Source organism: Pseudophryne corroboree, chromosome 1, assembly GCF_028390025.1.
Source record: "Pseudophryne corroboree isolate aPseCor3 chromosome 1, aPseCor3.hap2, whole genome shotgun sequence".
In the NCBI taxonomy this organism is placed as follows: domain Eukaryota; kingdom Metazoa; phylum Chordata; class Amphibia; order Anura; family Myobatrachidae; genus Pseudophryne; species Pseudophryne corroboree.
In genome coordinates, this window is record NC_086444.1 from 330764476 (window position 1) to 330773318 (window position 8843).

The following is an 8843-nucleotide window of genomic DNA, read 5'->3' on the forward strand; positions in this document are numbered from 1 at the left end:
TTTCTTTTCTGTCAAGAGACTGAAATCTTGCATCAGGTCAGAGCTGGTGGTCTTCATGTAACAACCCACACTTTTTATTGATCCAATTCTGTGCAAAGTGCATTTTCAGGTGTACTACAAGCTACAAATGGAGCAATGACTGCCTGCACGCTCATAAAAAATTGTCATAAATTAGGTTAACAAGGTCCAGCAGTATTTATGTAAACCAAACATGTTTATTTTACTAACAGGGTTGTTCATAAAAACTGAAGAGGTTGATCTTTCTTGTGACATTTACACAATGCACATTTGAACATAGGTTTGTAGAGGCATCTGCCAAGAATGGAGACGGGGGGCACACGTAATAGGGTCTGAGTTTGCTGGAGGTGCGGGATGCCGTCCGATCTCTAAAGGGGCAATAATTTACAAGGCATGGTTTTGGAATGATTGAATGATTAAGAAAATGTCTGAGATAGAACGGCTTCCCGCACCGATGGCAAACTCGGACCCTATTACATATGCCCTAGGGAATGGTTGACACACTTTAGCTCAGCACTGGTCCATGAACTGCAGCCCATCCCTAAAAGTTCAAAAGTCCTTCGGCAAGAAAAAAATGGTATTATAGGTGTTGGAAATGATGTGTGCAGGTGTTGATATTACAGAGTTATGGAGGCACACACCAGCGGATGACTCAAACTATGAACAGCCCAGTTACTTTACCAATGGTGTTGGTTTATTGAAAGATAACAGGCACAGCTGTACTCACTGTTACATGTACATTGGTGATGGAATGGAGCTTGAGCAGAGTAGGGTTTCATATATCTCACCAGCCGGTGAGTATATTCTGCAAACAGGTAGCAGTGCAGGGATGCTAGACAACGTTGTGAATTGCAGGTAATTGCAGATCTCTCTTGAACTTTTGTCTCCCACCATGTCCCTCTTCACATGCTCAGTAGCGATCTTGGTGGCCATCTTGGGATAGAGCATGAAGCCTTCCTGAAGAACAGGAAGACTGGACTCGGCACAGTAATGCACTCCTCTTTCAACAATAGGGGCTTGTTTCACTATGGGGTAATTTCTGGCAATAATCACTGTTGGGGAAGCTTATTTATGAAGCATATACTGTGTCACATCATGCTCTGGTAATGCAGTGACATTTTATTAGTGGAAGGTGGCCATGCGGACATCTCCTTTGTACCGACCCATTTACAGTGAACATTCTGGCACATGCACAGAGAAGACTCTGGCAAATGCACATATCTCCTGGAAAACTAAAACTGACACCATTTACCTGGTATATTCAGGAGATGCATAAACAAACATAAACAACATAAACAAATTAGCAAACCATCAGATATACAGACATATTAAAGACAGAAAAACATAAAAGGTATATTGAATTCAATTAGTGCAAACAAAAGGTTGGACCAGATTTTGTTATAATCAAAATAGAACAAAACAAAAATCAAATTAAAGCTAGGAAAAGAGTAGGAAATAGTGAGATGGGGGAAAGAATGAGATAGAAGAGAAAAGGGGAGGAGAGGACTAACCAGCTGTCGTGGGAGCAGGGGGATATGTTATAGGTAGCAGAAATACAGGCGGTTGCAATAAAGCAATCAAGATGTGTTTAGAAGAGAAAGGCTTTCCAGAAACCAAATCATCTCCGTCAAGACTCTACACGCTGCTCGGTAATGTTCCGATTCCTTATATAAAAGCCATGGATACCAGGCTGATGTAAAATCTAGCTGCCCATTGAGTACTGGCATTATAAGGTCATCCATAGACATATAGAAATCTAGTCATGCACACAACTCTGTCATAGTTGGGGGAGCCGTTGAATGCCAGCTCCCAGAAATAACCGCTTCTGAGGCGCTAAGAATGTGGCAAAGTAACGACTCCTTAAACCAAGGCTGGGGCCTACGTGTAAGATTTAAGAACCAAAAACTATGGCAAGAGGGGAGGTCCTCTTGGAGAATCATATTTGCAGTTTCTATCACCTTGGCCCAAGATGGAAGCAATACCGGGCATTCCCTCCAGATATGGAGCGGAGTGCCAGTGGCTGTATTACATCTCCAACAGGACCTCGATACTCCAGGGTACATCTTAGCTAGAAAACTAGGGCAATGATACCAGCGAGTCATTAACTTCTAGTGGGTTTCCACCACCAACATGTTCACTGAGCTAGAGATGGTGTTGCAGAATATTTCTGGCCAATCATCCTCGCTAACCAGACCAGACAAGTCTGATTCCCACTTCCTGCTAAATTTAGGCTTGGAGGCAAAGAGGTTATCAATGAGCAATTTATAAATAAAAGACAAGTTAAAAACAATTTTAATAGAAGTTATCTATATTTTAACTACTCAGCATCTGAAAAAATATTTTCACCTGAACAAATTGTTGTGGAGGGAGCCCACTTATGCAATCCATATTCCAGCATTCCTAATCATCTTCTTTTCTCTGACGTCCTAGTGGATGCTGGGGACTCCGTAAGGACCATGGGGAATAGCGGCTCCGCAGGAGACTGGGCACAGCTAAGAAAGATTTAGGACTACCTGGTGTGCACTGGCTCCTCCCACTCCTCCAGACTTCAGTTAGAATCCTGTGCCCGGCTGAGCTGGATGCACACTAGGGGCTCTCCTGAGCTCCTAGAGAGAAAGTATATTTTAGGTTTTTTATTTTACAGTGAGGTCTGCTGGCAACAGACTCACTGCAGTGAGGGACTAAGGGGAGAAGAAGCGAACCTACCTAACTGGTGGTAGCTTGGGCTTCTTAGGCTACTGGACACCATTAGCTCCAGAGGGATCGACCGCATGGAACCGGCCATTGATGTTCGGTCCCGGAGCCGCGCCGCCGGCCCCCTTACAGAGCCAGAAGCAAGAAGAATCCGGAAAATCGGCGGCAGAAGACATCAGTCTTCACCAAGGTAGCGCACAGCACTGCAGCTGTGCGCCATTGCTCCTCATACACACTTCACACTCCGGTCACTGAGGGTGCAGGGCGCTGGGGGGGGGGGGCGCCCTGAGCAGCAATAAAAACACCTTGGCTGGCAAATATATCACAATATATAGCCCCAGAGGCTATATATGTGATAAATACCCCTGCCAGAATCCATAAAAAAGCGGGAGAAAAGTCAGCCGAAAAAGGGGCGGAGCTATCTCCCTCAGCACACTGGCGCCATTTCTTCCTCACAGCTCCGCTGGAAGGAAGCTCCCTGGCTCTCCCCTGCAGTCTATACTACAGAAAGGGTAAAAAAGAGAGGGGGGGCACTAAATTTAGGCGCAATATACATATAGCAGCTATAAGGGGATATAATTTAGTTAATCCCTGTATTATATAGCGCTCTGGTGTGTGCTGGCATACTCTCTCTCTGTCTCCCCAAAGGGCTTTGTGGGGTCCTGTCTTCTGTCAGAGCAATCCCTGTGTGTGTGCGGTGTGTCGGTACGGCTGTGTCGACATGTTTGATGAGGAGACTTATGTGGAGGAGGAGCAGGTGCCTATAAATGTGTTGTCACCCCCTGCGGGGCAGACACCGGAGTGGATGGACTTGTGGAAGGAATTACGCGAAAGTGTCAACTCCTTACGTAGTATGCCCCCTGGTAAATTAACGTTATCATTTCTTTTTAAATAACTGTCATTTACAGTTTCCTCAGACAAAACAACTCTCGTATTTGCAACCAATGCTGGATTAACAACAGATCATTACATTACTAGTGTGGGGACCTCTGTGGCATAATGTGAACAAGGGATTCGGTGTGGCATAGATCTACCAACATCAGATCGCTAAGGAGCAGTCGCAGGCTGGGTGAGCTCCTCAAATTCACCCCAAAATCCCAGCTATTGCCACCCAAAGGGGTTCTTCAGGCACCCCACAACCCAGGAATGATGCGATCTGCTCTACCTCAGACTCAGAGGCTGAGCTCAGATTTTCATTCTTGTGGCCATGCATTGGGCCTTCCATGCCTGGGGCCTGCAATTTCACTGATGGGATCCAGCCGTAACTGTAGTTCACCAGGGCCTGAATCCTGGCCGTAGCCATCGCCATACAGGACTACAGAGGCGGCCAGTTCTCCCTGAGAGAGCTTGGGGATTCATTGGAGGGATCAACAGAACCGGGTCATGACCACCATCTTGCCATCTGTACTCTTCCCTGCAGCTCAAGAGCCACCATTGCAACATCACTGTTGGCCCCAATTATATCTGCCATGGGTTCCTCCTATGGCTGGAACAGACAGGCAATCTTGCAATACAGTACATCTCACCATCTTGCCACCCACTCTCCTGCTTGGCCACTTCCCCTGTTTTGGAATCGCTCCACCTACCCAATCATCAGCTGTCCGCCGCTCCGTTTGTCACCAATCACTTTCACCATGACAGTCAGGAGTCGAGGAAGGAGAGTGCTGGGACCAGGTCTACACCAGCTCCATGCCCACCCCTCCAGCTGAGAATACTGGGACCAGGCCTGCCCCTCTGGCTGAGAACACAGAAACCACCTCCGGACCTACTCCGCAAGATGATCAGTTAGCTGAGGGGGGGCACACACAGTGCTGTGACCTAGGGGAGAATGCCAGGACTGGTCTCTGCAGGGACTTTTCTACCGGAGACTAGTGGACTCCAGATGTTTCTCCCACCTGAGTGGGACACATATTTCATTTTGTTAAAATAGTTTATGTTATACCTTTTTCCCCCCATCTATCTGCTACATGCAAATTTGCATTTATCATTGTACTATCTCTCCTTACTGCTGCATCGTCTCCATGTCAACTGTTCTTTTTTATTTTATTTAATTTCCAACAGCATATTACATTTATATGAATTGCCCAGCCTGCTCCTGTAATCTTTGCAGTACACCCTATATGGCGGACCCACCTAGTACTTTCAAGGCTAAGATGGGCAACCCATTGAATGACTTATGCAGTTCACATAATTTTAGCTTTTGTTTGTTTTATCCTTGTATGTCTTATTTCCATGTATTCCTTATTTGCATGTTGCATTCAGTGTAGTGCACTCAACATAACTGCCTATCCTGGTACTCTGTGTATAATGAAAGATGCATGATTCTGATGAACTTGCAAGGATCTTACCTATTATTTTTCTTTCTCCCATTGTGTGTCATCTATTACAGGCATTGCTTTTCCCGCTCAGTGTAATCCCTTTTAGAATACCTAAAATTGCTCCCTCAACTGGATACTGCGAGGGTAGGTTGAATAATCTGCAACTGATAACACAAAATGGCTGACTCACCCTTTTCTGTATCTCAATGGTCTCTCTGTTTCATGCAAGTATAAATCTTCTATATTATGTTCCCAGGATCTATACAGTTTTGAAAATCTAAACCTCTGTATCACGTTCATAATATCTGTTAAGCGCTTTGAGTCTTTTGAAGAAAGAGCTCTATATAAATAAAATTATTATTATCATCATCATCATATTATGAGAACTGGGGACACTACAGTGTGTTCAAACACATTTGTGGTGCTGGGAGTATTTAATAACATTGCTAAGTATATTATTTTGACACTTTTCTTGGAAGGGGCCCCACAAGATAGTTACCCTAGGGACCTGACAAACATTAACCCGGCCCACTTGTATCTATTATTTGTATTAAAGCCCTATCTATAGGTCTTCTCCCTACACAACAAAGAGTCATTACTGAAGACATTTTTTAATTACTAGTTCTAAATCAAATGTCCAAAAAGTGGATCAATTGTTTGAACTCTCTAATCTGCCAAACAGCAATTTTGTTTCAAAATCAAGTGGACAGTCATAGATTTTGGTTGATTTTTTTTAAAAAAAATTATATACAGTAACTTACAAAGGATGTTGTAAAAAATTTTGCACTTTTTCTCTTAATTTCAATTGCCTTTCCAGTAGAAAACCCATTGAAATGAATGGAGGTTCATAGCATTGTTAATATGTTTTCCCCCCCAATACATTTATAGAGATTCAAGTGGCCTATTGATATAGACTCAAGCAAGAGATCCCTTGCCCTTTAATTAGCAGCACAAAGCATTTGAGTGTTTGAACCTTTATTTACCATTGCATTAGAACGGAGCAAGAGCAAAGAAGGAATACATTAATTTAACCTCCCATTAGACTATAATGTATCTTTTAAGTGGCAAGGGTTTGGAGATTATTTACATTAAAATTTATGTAAATGATTCTGGTCCATCATACTGCTACTTGAGTGAAACAGTTCTTACTCTAGTGGCATCAAAACTTTTTCCTGCAAAGGGCTGATGTTTTGGGCAGGAGGCGCATTAGCTAGCCTGGGCTGGTTTTCATTATAGCAGGGGGAACCCACACAGATGGGTCTTGTTTCCGTAGAAACAGACCGGACTGTCTGCTGCAGGGGCTATTTGTATATTTGGTAAGGGGTAAAGGACAATTTCAACTGGATTTAAAGAGTGTTTCTATCTCAAGCTTCTTAAAGCAAGTGAAATAAGTTCAAATTTCCACAGAATGACAACATAGAGAAATTCATAAAGTTCCCTTTTTGTAAACTTGGCTCCTGAAAAAATATGTTATTTTTCAAGTGAAATTTTGGAAAACTGGTGATCTATAGGTCAGTTTACCTCTAATAGATTTGATGTGCAGTTTGCATATTATACCTGTGTTTGTAGAATTATACTACTGTACATGTTCTCCAGTTTTCTCCCACAGTCCATGTAAGCTCTACTGAAGGAATTGATGTGAATGATTACATATTACCTATACAGTGCTGCTTATAATGAATGTTGCAATATAGAAAAAAAAAAAGCCACAAACCATAGCAATTTTTATCTATGTTTCTGAAAATGTACCTTTTTTGCATCCCCTCCAACATATCTCCACTGTCTATTCAATGGGTACACTGAAACACTACCAGAGGCACTCGTAGTGGTGGTGGCATAATCAATATTTCAATGGTTTATGAAACAAATTTAGTTATACCATAAACATTTTTGCCTCTTTCTTGGTAAAACCATTCTTTTATAATCAATAGCTTTTTTTGCATTTTTCTAAATAAATGTTGGAAGGGATACAGTAATAAAAAAGGGACGGCGGGAGGGAACAGAATACCAAGGGGGCATATCAACAAAGATATGTAATGTGCAAAACACAGAAATAAGCATTATAATAAGACATATCTAACAGCAGGATAATTGAACTTGATGTGGTATTCTGTCGCTCAGGACATATAATTTGGAGACCTGTCCCTATGTAAGACATCAGATCATCCATCCCCTGTAAAACCATTATTTAGTCCATCTTTAAGCTGAAGAATTAATTGCTACAAATGCACAGCTCTTATACAAATAATGTACAATGTAGCATAACCAACAATTATATTGTAGCTTCTTTACTTGCTTCCTAAGCATTCCTAGGCACATGTCTCTGCATGACAGTCATAAAATTCAGCCTACAGTTGCTTGGTTGCCCTGCAGTAAGTTACTCCTATGACAACAAAAGAGGTTAAATTGCAGTGTGACAGATGTGAAACTGGAGCTTTCTGAAGCAACCACCTACTACATGCAGTGTGATTTTGAACCTGATCATCACTTAGCCCCTTCTGTTCCTGATTAGCTGTTGTTTTAGCACTATACCCGACAATCTCTGCAGCACCATGTTTTCTTTTCCTGTTGAAATTAGTACACTTTGATATCTAATGTCCAACAAATGTAATATTGAGATGTAGCAAAACAAATGGAGGCTCAAGCTCTTCCGTTGATGGGTCTATTTTTGTGTCAAAATGTGCAACATTAGAAGCCAAACAAAACATGTTACTGCAGTCTGAAGAACCCCTTTGAACAGTGTCAGTATAATGTGCACCTCCCACAGCTTCCAGACCTCCACAGCAAAATACACACAGCTCATGGCAGTAGTGTTTATTATACACACAGCTCATGGCAGTTGTGTTTATTAAGTAGTTACTATTAACATGAATGTTGCAGACAGTCCCAATGTTGACATGGTTGTAATGAAAGTTAAATCATTTAAACTCTCATTTAAAATGATAATGCCAACACAGTTAAAATGCTTTAAATAAGTGTACAACCGCGTCAGCATTTTCTATTTATAAAGTTCTGTTGACATATGGCTTCACGGTCAACCTTGACAAAACACGGGCATTCGATTTAAACAGAGGATTCCACCGCCCTGCATGGGTTGCACACTTACCCATGAAATAGACCAAAAAGCAAATCTCTTATCTAGGCATACTTCTCCCCAAAAATATTAATGATTTTTATGACACAAACGTGAAGAAAATAATCTTAAAAATTTCCACTGAATTAGAGGGGATGAGCTGTCTCCAATTATCATACTTGGGTAGAGCTAATTTGTTATGCATGGTATACTTCCCCCAAACTTTTATATCCCCTACAGGTTCTATCAGTATTGCTATCTCAAAGAGATCTTAAAGAAATTACCTTAATATTCCGTACATTTATTTGGAATAATAGACGTGCTAAACTTTGTCAAAAATAAACTTAATGGTGGAATTGGATTCCCAGATTTCTTATTGTATAGCCATGCCGCGCATATTCGTTATCTTAAAGATTGGTTGATTAACGACCAAATTTATGCCAATTCTCTTCTGGAACAAAACTTTACGCCAAAAATCTCTCTTGTGGCATTCCTACATTTAGCAGACACTGATGTTCCTACGGAACTGTTGAATAATCCTCTTTTAATGACTACACGTAAAGTATGGCTGACACTCAGACATAATTATAAAGTTCATCAACACTACACTATCCATCTCCCTCTTTTAAGAAATCCACAATTCCAAAATGGTGAGGCTACCCAACCGTTCACTAGATGGGCCTTGGAAGGGCTATTGTGCATTGGCCAATTGATTAACCCTACTTCCCATAAACCTCTCT